Source organism: Mustelus asterias, chromosome 22 (genome assembly GCF_964213995.1).
Source record: "Mustelus asterias chromosome 22, sMusAst1.hap1.1, whole genome shotgun sequence".
Classification (NCBI taxonomy): domain Eukaryota; kingdom Metazoa; phylum Chordata; class Chondrichthyes; order Carcharhiniformes; family Triakidae; genus Mustelus; species Mustelus asterias.
In genome coordinates, this window is record NC_135822.1 from 67480891 (window position 1) to 67487087 (window position 6197).

Here is a 6197-nt window from a genome sequence, read left to right on the forward strand (position 1 = left end):
CCCTCCCGTCTGACCCCCCCCCACCCCCTCCCGTCTGACCCCCCCCACCCCCTCCCGTCTGACCCCCCCCACCCCCTCCCGTCTGACCCCCCCCCACCCCCTCCCGTCTGACCCCCCCCCTCCCGTCTGACCCCCCCCTCCCCCCGTCTGACCCCCCCCTCCCCCTCCCGTCTGACCCCCCCCTCCCCCTCCCGTCTGACCCCCCCCACCCCCTCCCCCTCCCGTCTGACCCCCCCCACCCCCTCCCGTCTGACCCCCCCCACCCCCTCCCGTCTGACCCCCCCCCACCCCCTCCCGTCTGACCCCCCCCACCCCCTCCCGTCTGACCCCCACCCACCCCCTCCCGTCTGACCCCTCCCACCCCCTCCCGTCTGACCCCCCCACCCCCTCCCGTCTGACCCCCCCACCCCCTCCCGTCTGACCCCCCCCACCCCCTCCCGTCTGACCCCCCCCCACCCCCTCCCGTCTGACCCCCCCCCACCCCCTCCCGTCTGACCCCCCCCACCCCCTCCCGTCTGACCCCCCCACCCCCTCCCGTCTGACCCCCCCCACCCCCTCCCGTCTGACCCCCCCCACCCCCTCCCGTCTGACCCCCCCCACCCCCTCCCGTCTGACCCCCCCCCCCCACCCCCTCCCGTCTGACCCCCCCCCCCCATCCCCTCCCGTCTGACCCCCCCCCCACCCCCTCCCGTCTGACCCCCCCCCCACCCCCTCCCGTCTGACCCCCCCCCCACCCCCTCCCGTCTGACCCCCCCCCCACCCCCTCCCGTCTGACCCCCCCCCCCCACCCCCTCCCGTCTGACCCCCCCCCACCCCCTCCCGTCTGACCCCCCCCACCCCCTCCCGTCTGACCCCCCCCACCCCCTCCCGTCTGGCCCCCCCCCACCCCCTCCCGTCTGACCCCCCCCACCCCCTCCCGTCTGACCCCCCCCCACCCCCTCCCGTCTGACCCCCCCCCACCCCCTCCCGTCTGACCCCCCCCACCCCCTCCCGTCTGACCCCCCCCACCCCCTCGCGTCTGACCCCCCCCCACCCCCTCCCGTCTGACCCCCCCCACCCCCTCCCGTCTGACCCCCCCCACCCCCTCCCGTCTGACCCCCCCCACCCCCTCCCGTCTGACCCCCCCCCCACCCCCTCCCGTCTGACCCCCCCCCACCCCCTCCCGTCTGACCCCCCCCCCACCCCCTCCCGTCTGACCCCCCCCCCACCCCCTCCCGTCTGACCCCCCCCACCCCCTCCCGTCTGACCCCCCCCACCCCCTCCCGTCTGACCCCCCCCACCCCCTCCCGTCTGACCCCCCCCACCCCCTCCCGTCTGACCCCCCCCACCCCCTCCCGTCTGACCCCCCCCCACCCCCTCCCGTCTGACCCCCCCCACCTCCTCCCGTCTGACCCCCCCCACCCCCTCCCGTCTGACCCCCCCACCCCCTCCCGTCTGACCCCCCCCACCCCCTCCCGTCTGACCCCCCCCACCCCCTCCCGTCTGACCCCCCCCCACCCCCTCCCGTCTGACCCCCACCCCCACCCCCTCCCGTCTGACCCCCCCCCACCCCCTCCCGTCTGACCCCCCCCCACCCCCTCCCGTCTGACCCCCCCCCACCCCCTCCCGTCTGACCCCCCCCCACCCCCTCCCGTCTGACCCCCCCCCACCCCCTCCCGTCTGACCCCCCCCACACCCTCCCGTCTGACCCCCCCCACCCCCTCCCGTCTGACCCCCCCTCCCGTCTGACCCCCCCCACCCCCTCCCCCTCCCGTCTGACCCCCCCACCCCCTCCCCCTCCCGTCTGACCCCCCCCACCCCGTCCCGTCTGACCCCCCCCCCACACCGTCCCGTCTGACCCCCCCCACCCCCTCCCGTCTGACCCCCCCCACCCCCTCCCGTCTGACCCCCCCCACCCCCTCCCGTCTGACCCCCCCCAACCCCTCCCGTCTGACCCCCCCCACCCCCTCCCGTCTGACCCCCCCCCACCCCCTCCCGTCTGACCCCCCCCCCACCCCTTCCCGTCTGACCCCCCCCCCACCCCCTCCCGTCTGACCCCCCCCCCCACCCCCTCCCGTCTGACCCCCCCCCCCCACCCCCTCCCGTCTGACCCCCCCCCACCCCCTCCCGTCTGACCCCCCCCCACCCCTCCCGTCTGACCCACCCCCTCCCGTCTGACCCCCCCCCCACCCCCTCCCGTCTGACCCCCCCCCCCACCCCCTCCCGTCTGACCCCCCCCACCCCCTCCCGTCTGACCCCCCCCCCACCCCCTCCCGTCTGACCCCCCCCCCACCCCCTCCCGTCTGACCCCCCCCCCACCCCCTCCCGTCTGACCCCCCCCCACCCCCTCCTGTCTGACCCCCCCCCACCCCCTCCCGTCTGACCCCCCCCCCACCCCCTCCCGTCTGACCCCCCCCCACCTCCTCCCGTCTGACCCCCCCCACCTCCTCCCGTCTGACCCCCCCCCCACCTCCTCCCGTCTGACCCCCCCCCCCACCCCCTCCCGTCTGACCCCCCCCCCCACCCCCTCCCGTCTGACCCCCCCCCCCACCCCCTCCCGTCTGACCCCCCCCCACCCCCTCCCGTCTGACCCCCCCCACCCCCTCCCGTCTGACCCCCCCCACCCCCTCCCGTCTGACCCCCCCCCACCCCCTCCCGTCTGACCCCCCCCCACCCCCTCCCGTCTGACCCCCCCTCACCCCCTCCCGTCTGACCCCCCCCACCCCCTCCCGTCTGACCCCCCCCACCCCCTCCCGTCTGACCCCCCCCACCCCCTCCCGTCTGACCCCCCCCACCCCCTCCCGTCTGACCCCCCCCCACCCCCTCCCCTCTGACCCCCCCCCACCCCCTCCCCTCTGACCCCCCCCACCCCCTCCCCTCTGACCCCCCCCCACCCCCTCCCCTCTGACCCCCCCACCCCCTCCCCTCTGACCCCCCCCCCACCCCCTCCCGTCTGACCCCCCCCACCCCCTCCCGTCTGACCCCCCACACCCCCTCCCGTCTGACACCCCCCCCTCCAGTCTGACCCCCCCCCCACCCCCTCCCGTCTGACCCACCCCCTCCCGTCTGACCCACCCCCTCCCGTCTGACCCACCCCCTCCCGTCTGACCCACCCCCTCCCGTCTGACCCACCCCCTCCCGTCTGACCCACCCCCTCCCGTCTGACCCACCCCCTCCCGTCTGACCCACCCCTCCCGTCTGACCCCCCCTCCCGTCTGACCCCCCCGACCCCCTCCCGTCTGACCCCCCCCCTCCCGTCTGACCCCCCCCCTCCCGTCTGACCCCCCCCCTCCCGTCTGACCCCCCCCCTCCCGTCTGACCCCCCCCTCCCCCGTCTGACCCCCCCCCTCCCGTCTGACCCCCCCCCTCCCGTCTGACCCCCCCCCCTCCCGTCTGACCCCCCCCCCTCCCGTCTGACCCCCCCCCTCCCGTCTGACCCCCCCCCTCCCGTCTGACCCCCCCCCCTCCCGTCTGACCCCCCCCCTCCCGTCTGACCCCCCCCCCTCCCGTCTGACCCCCCCCCTCCCGTCTGACCCCCCCCCTCCCGTCTGACCCCCCCCCTCCCGTCTGACCCCCCCCCCTCCCGTCTGACCCCCCCCCCTCCCGTCTGACCCCCCCCACTTCCCGTCTGACCCCCCCCCACCTCCCGTCTGACCCCCCCCCACCCCCTCCCCTCTGACCCCACCCCCTCCCCTCTGACCCCCCCCCCCCCCACCCCCTCCCCTCTGACCCCCTCCCCTCTGACCCCCCCCCACCCCCTCCCCTCTGACCCCCCCCACCCCCTCCCCACCCCCTCCCACCCCCTCCCCTCTGACCCACCCCCCACCCCCTCCCCTCTGACCCCCCCCCACCCCCTCCCCTCTGACCCCCCCCACCCCCTCCCCTCTGACCCCACCCCACCCCCTCCCCTCTGACCCCCCCCCTTCTGACCCCACCCCACCCCCTCCCCTCTGACCCCCCTCCCCACCCCCACCCCTCTGACCCCCCTCCCCACCCCCACCCCTCTGACCCCCCCCCCCACCCCCTCCCCTCTGACCCCCCCACCCCCTCCCCTCTGACCCCCCCCCACCCCCTCCCCCCACACCTCCCCTCTGACCCCCACCCCCCCACCCCCTCCCCTCTGACCCCCCCCCCACCCCCTCCCCTCTGACCCCCCACCCCCTCCCCTCTGACCCCCCCCCACCCCCTCCCCTCTGACCCCCCCCCACCCCCTCCCCTCTGACCCACCCCCTCCCCTCTGACCCCCCCCCACCCCCTCCCCTCTGACCCACCCCCTCCCCTCTGACCCCCCCCCACCCCCTCCCCTCTGACCCCCCCCACCCCCTCCCCTCTGACCCCCCCCCACCCCCTCCCCTCTGACCCCCCCCCCACCCCCTCCCCTCTGACCCCCCCCCCCACCCCCTCCCCTCTGACCCCCCCCCACCCCCACCCCTCTGACCCCCCCACCTCCCCCCCCACCCCTCTGACCCCCCCCCCCCCCCTCCCCTCTGACCCCCCCCCACCCCCACCCCTCTGACCCCCCCCCACCCCCTCCCCTCTGACCCCCCCCCCTCCCCTCTGACCCCCCCCCCCACCCCTCTGACCCCCCCCCCACCCCCTCCCTTCTGACCCCCCCCCCCCCACCCCCTCCCCTTCTGACCCCCTCCCAACCCCTCCCCTCTGACCCCCCCCAACCCCTCCCCTCTGACCCCCCCCCACCCCTCCCCTCTGACCCCCCCACCCCCTCCCCTCGACCCCCCCCACCCCTCCCCTCTGACCCCCCCACCCCCTCCCCTCTGACCCCCCCCACCCCCTCCCCTCTGACCCCCCCCCACCCCCTCCCCTCTGACCCCCCCACCCCCTCCCCTCTGACCCCCCCACCCCCTCCCCTCTGACCCACCCACCCCCCTCCCCTCTGACCCCCCCCACCCCCTCCCCTCTGAACCCCCCCCACCCCCTCCCCTCTGAACCCCCCACCCCCTCCCCTCTGAACCCCCCCACCCCCTCCCCTCTGAACCCCCCACCCCCTCCCCTCTGAACCCCCCCACCCCCTCCCCTCTGAACCCCCCACCCCCTCCCCTCTGAACCCCCCCACCCCCTCCCCTCTGAACCCCCCCACCCCCTCCCCTCTGAACCCCCCCACCCCCTCCCCTCTGAACCCCCCCACCCCCTCCCCTCTGAACCCCCCCACCCCCTCCCCTCTGAACCCCCCCACCCCCTCCCCTCTGAACCCCCCCACCCCCTCCCCTCTGAACCCCCCCACCCCCTCCCCTCTGAACCCCCCCCCTCTCCACCCCCTCCCCTCTGAACCCCCCACCCCCCTCCCCTCTGAACCCCCCCACCCCTCCCCTCTGAACCCCCCCACCCCCTCCCCTCTGAACCCCCCCACCCCCTCCCCTCTGAACCCCCCCACCCCCTCCCCTCTGAACCCCCCCACCCCTCCCCTCTGAACCCCCCCACCCCCTCCCCTCTGAACCCCCCACCCCTCCCTAACCCTCCCCCCCTCTGAACCCCCCCACCCCCTCCCCTCTGAACCCCCCCCCTCCACCCCCTCCCCTCTGAACCCCCCACCCCCTCCCCTCTGAACCCCCCCACCCCCTCCCCTCTGAACCCCCCCACCCCCTCCCCTCTGAACCCCCCCACCCCCTCCCCTCTGAACCCCCCCACCCCCTCCCCTCTGAACCCCCCCACCCCCTCCCCTCTGAACCCCCCCACCCCCTCCCCTCTGAACCCCCCCACCCCCTCCCCTCTGAACCCCCCCACCCCCTCCCCTCTGAACCCCCCACCCCCTCCCCTCTGAACCCCCCCACCCCCTCCCCTCTGAACCCCCCCACCCCCTCCCCTCTGAACCCCCCCCACCCCCTCCCTCTGAACCCCCCCCCCCCCTCCCCTCTGAACCCCCCCACCCCCTCCCCTCTGAACCCCCCCTCCCCCTCCCCTCTGAACCCCCCACCCCTCCCTCTGAACCCCCCCACCCCCTCCCTCTGAAACCCCACCCCCTCCCTCTGAACCCCCCACCCCTCCCTCGAACCCCCCTCCCTCTGCCCCTCCTCCCTCCCTCCCCCCGGTTCGCTCCCTCCCTCCCTCCCCCCGGTTCGCTCCCTCCCTCCCTCCCTCCCCCCGGTTCGCTCCCTCCCTCCCTCCCTCCCCCCGGTTCGCTCCCCCTCCCTCCCTCCCTCCCCCCGGTTCGCTCCCTCCCTCCCTCCCTCCCCCGGTTCGCTCCCCCTCCCTCCCCCTCC

At 78.1% G+C, this 6197-nt stretch overlaps 1 protein-coding gene across 1 annotated transcript in view; it reads left to right on the forward strand.

The window, feature by feature from the left end:
- LOC144510158 (E3 ubiquitin-protein ligase MARCHF5-like) overlaps positions 1 to 6197 on the forward strand; it is a 30408-nt gene that overhangs the window by 689 nt on the left and 23522 nt on the right. The window lies entirely within an intron of this gene.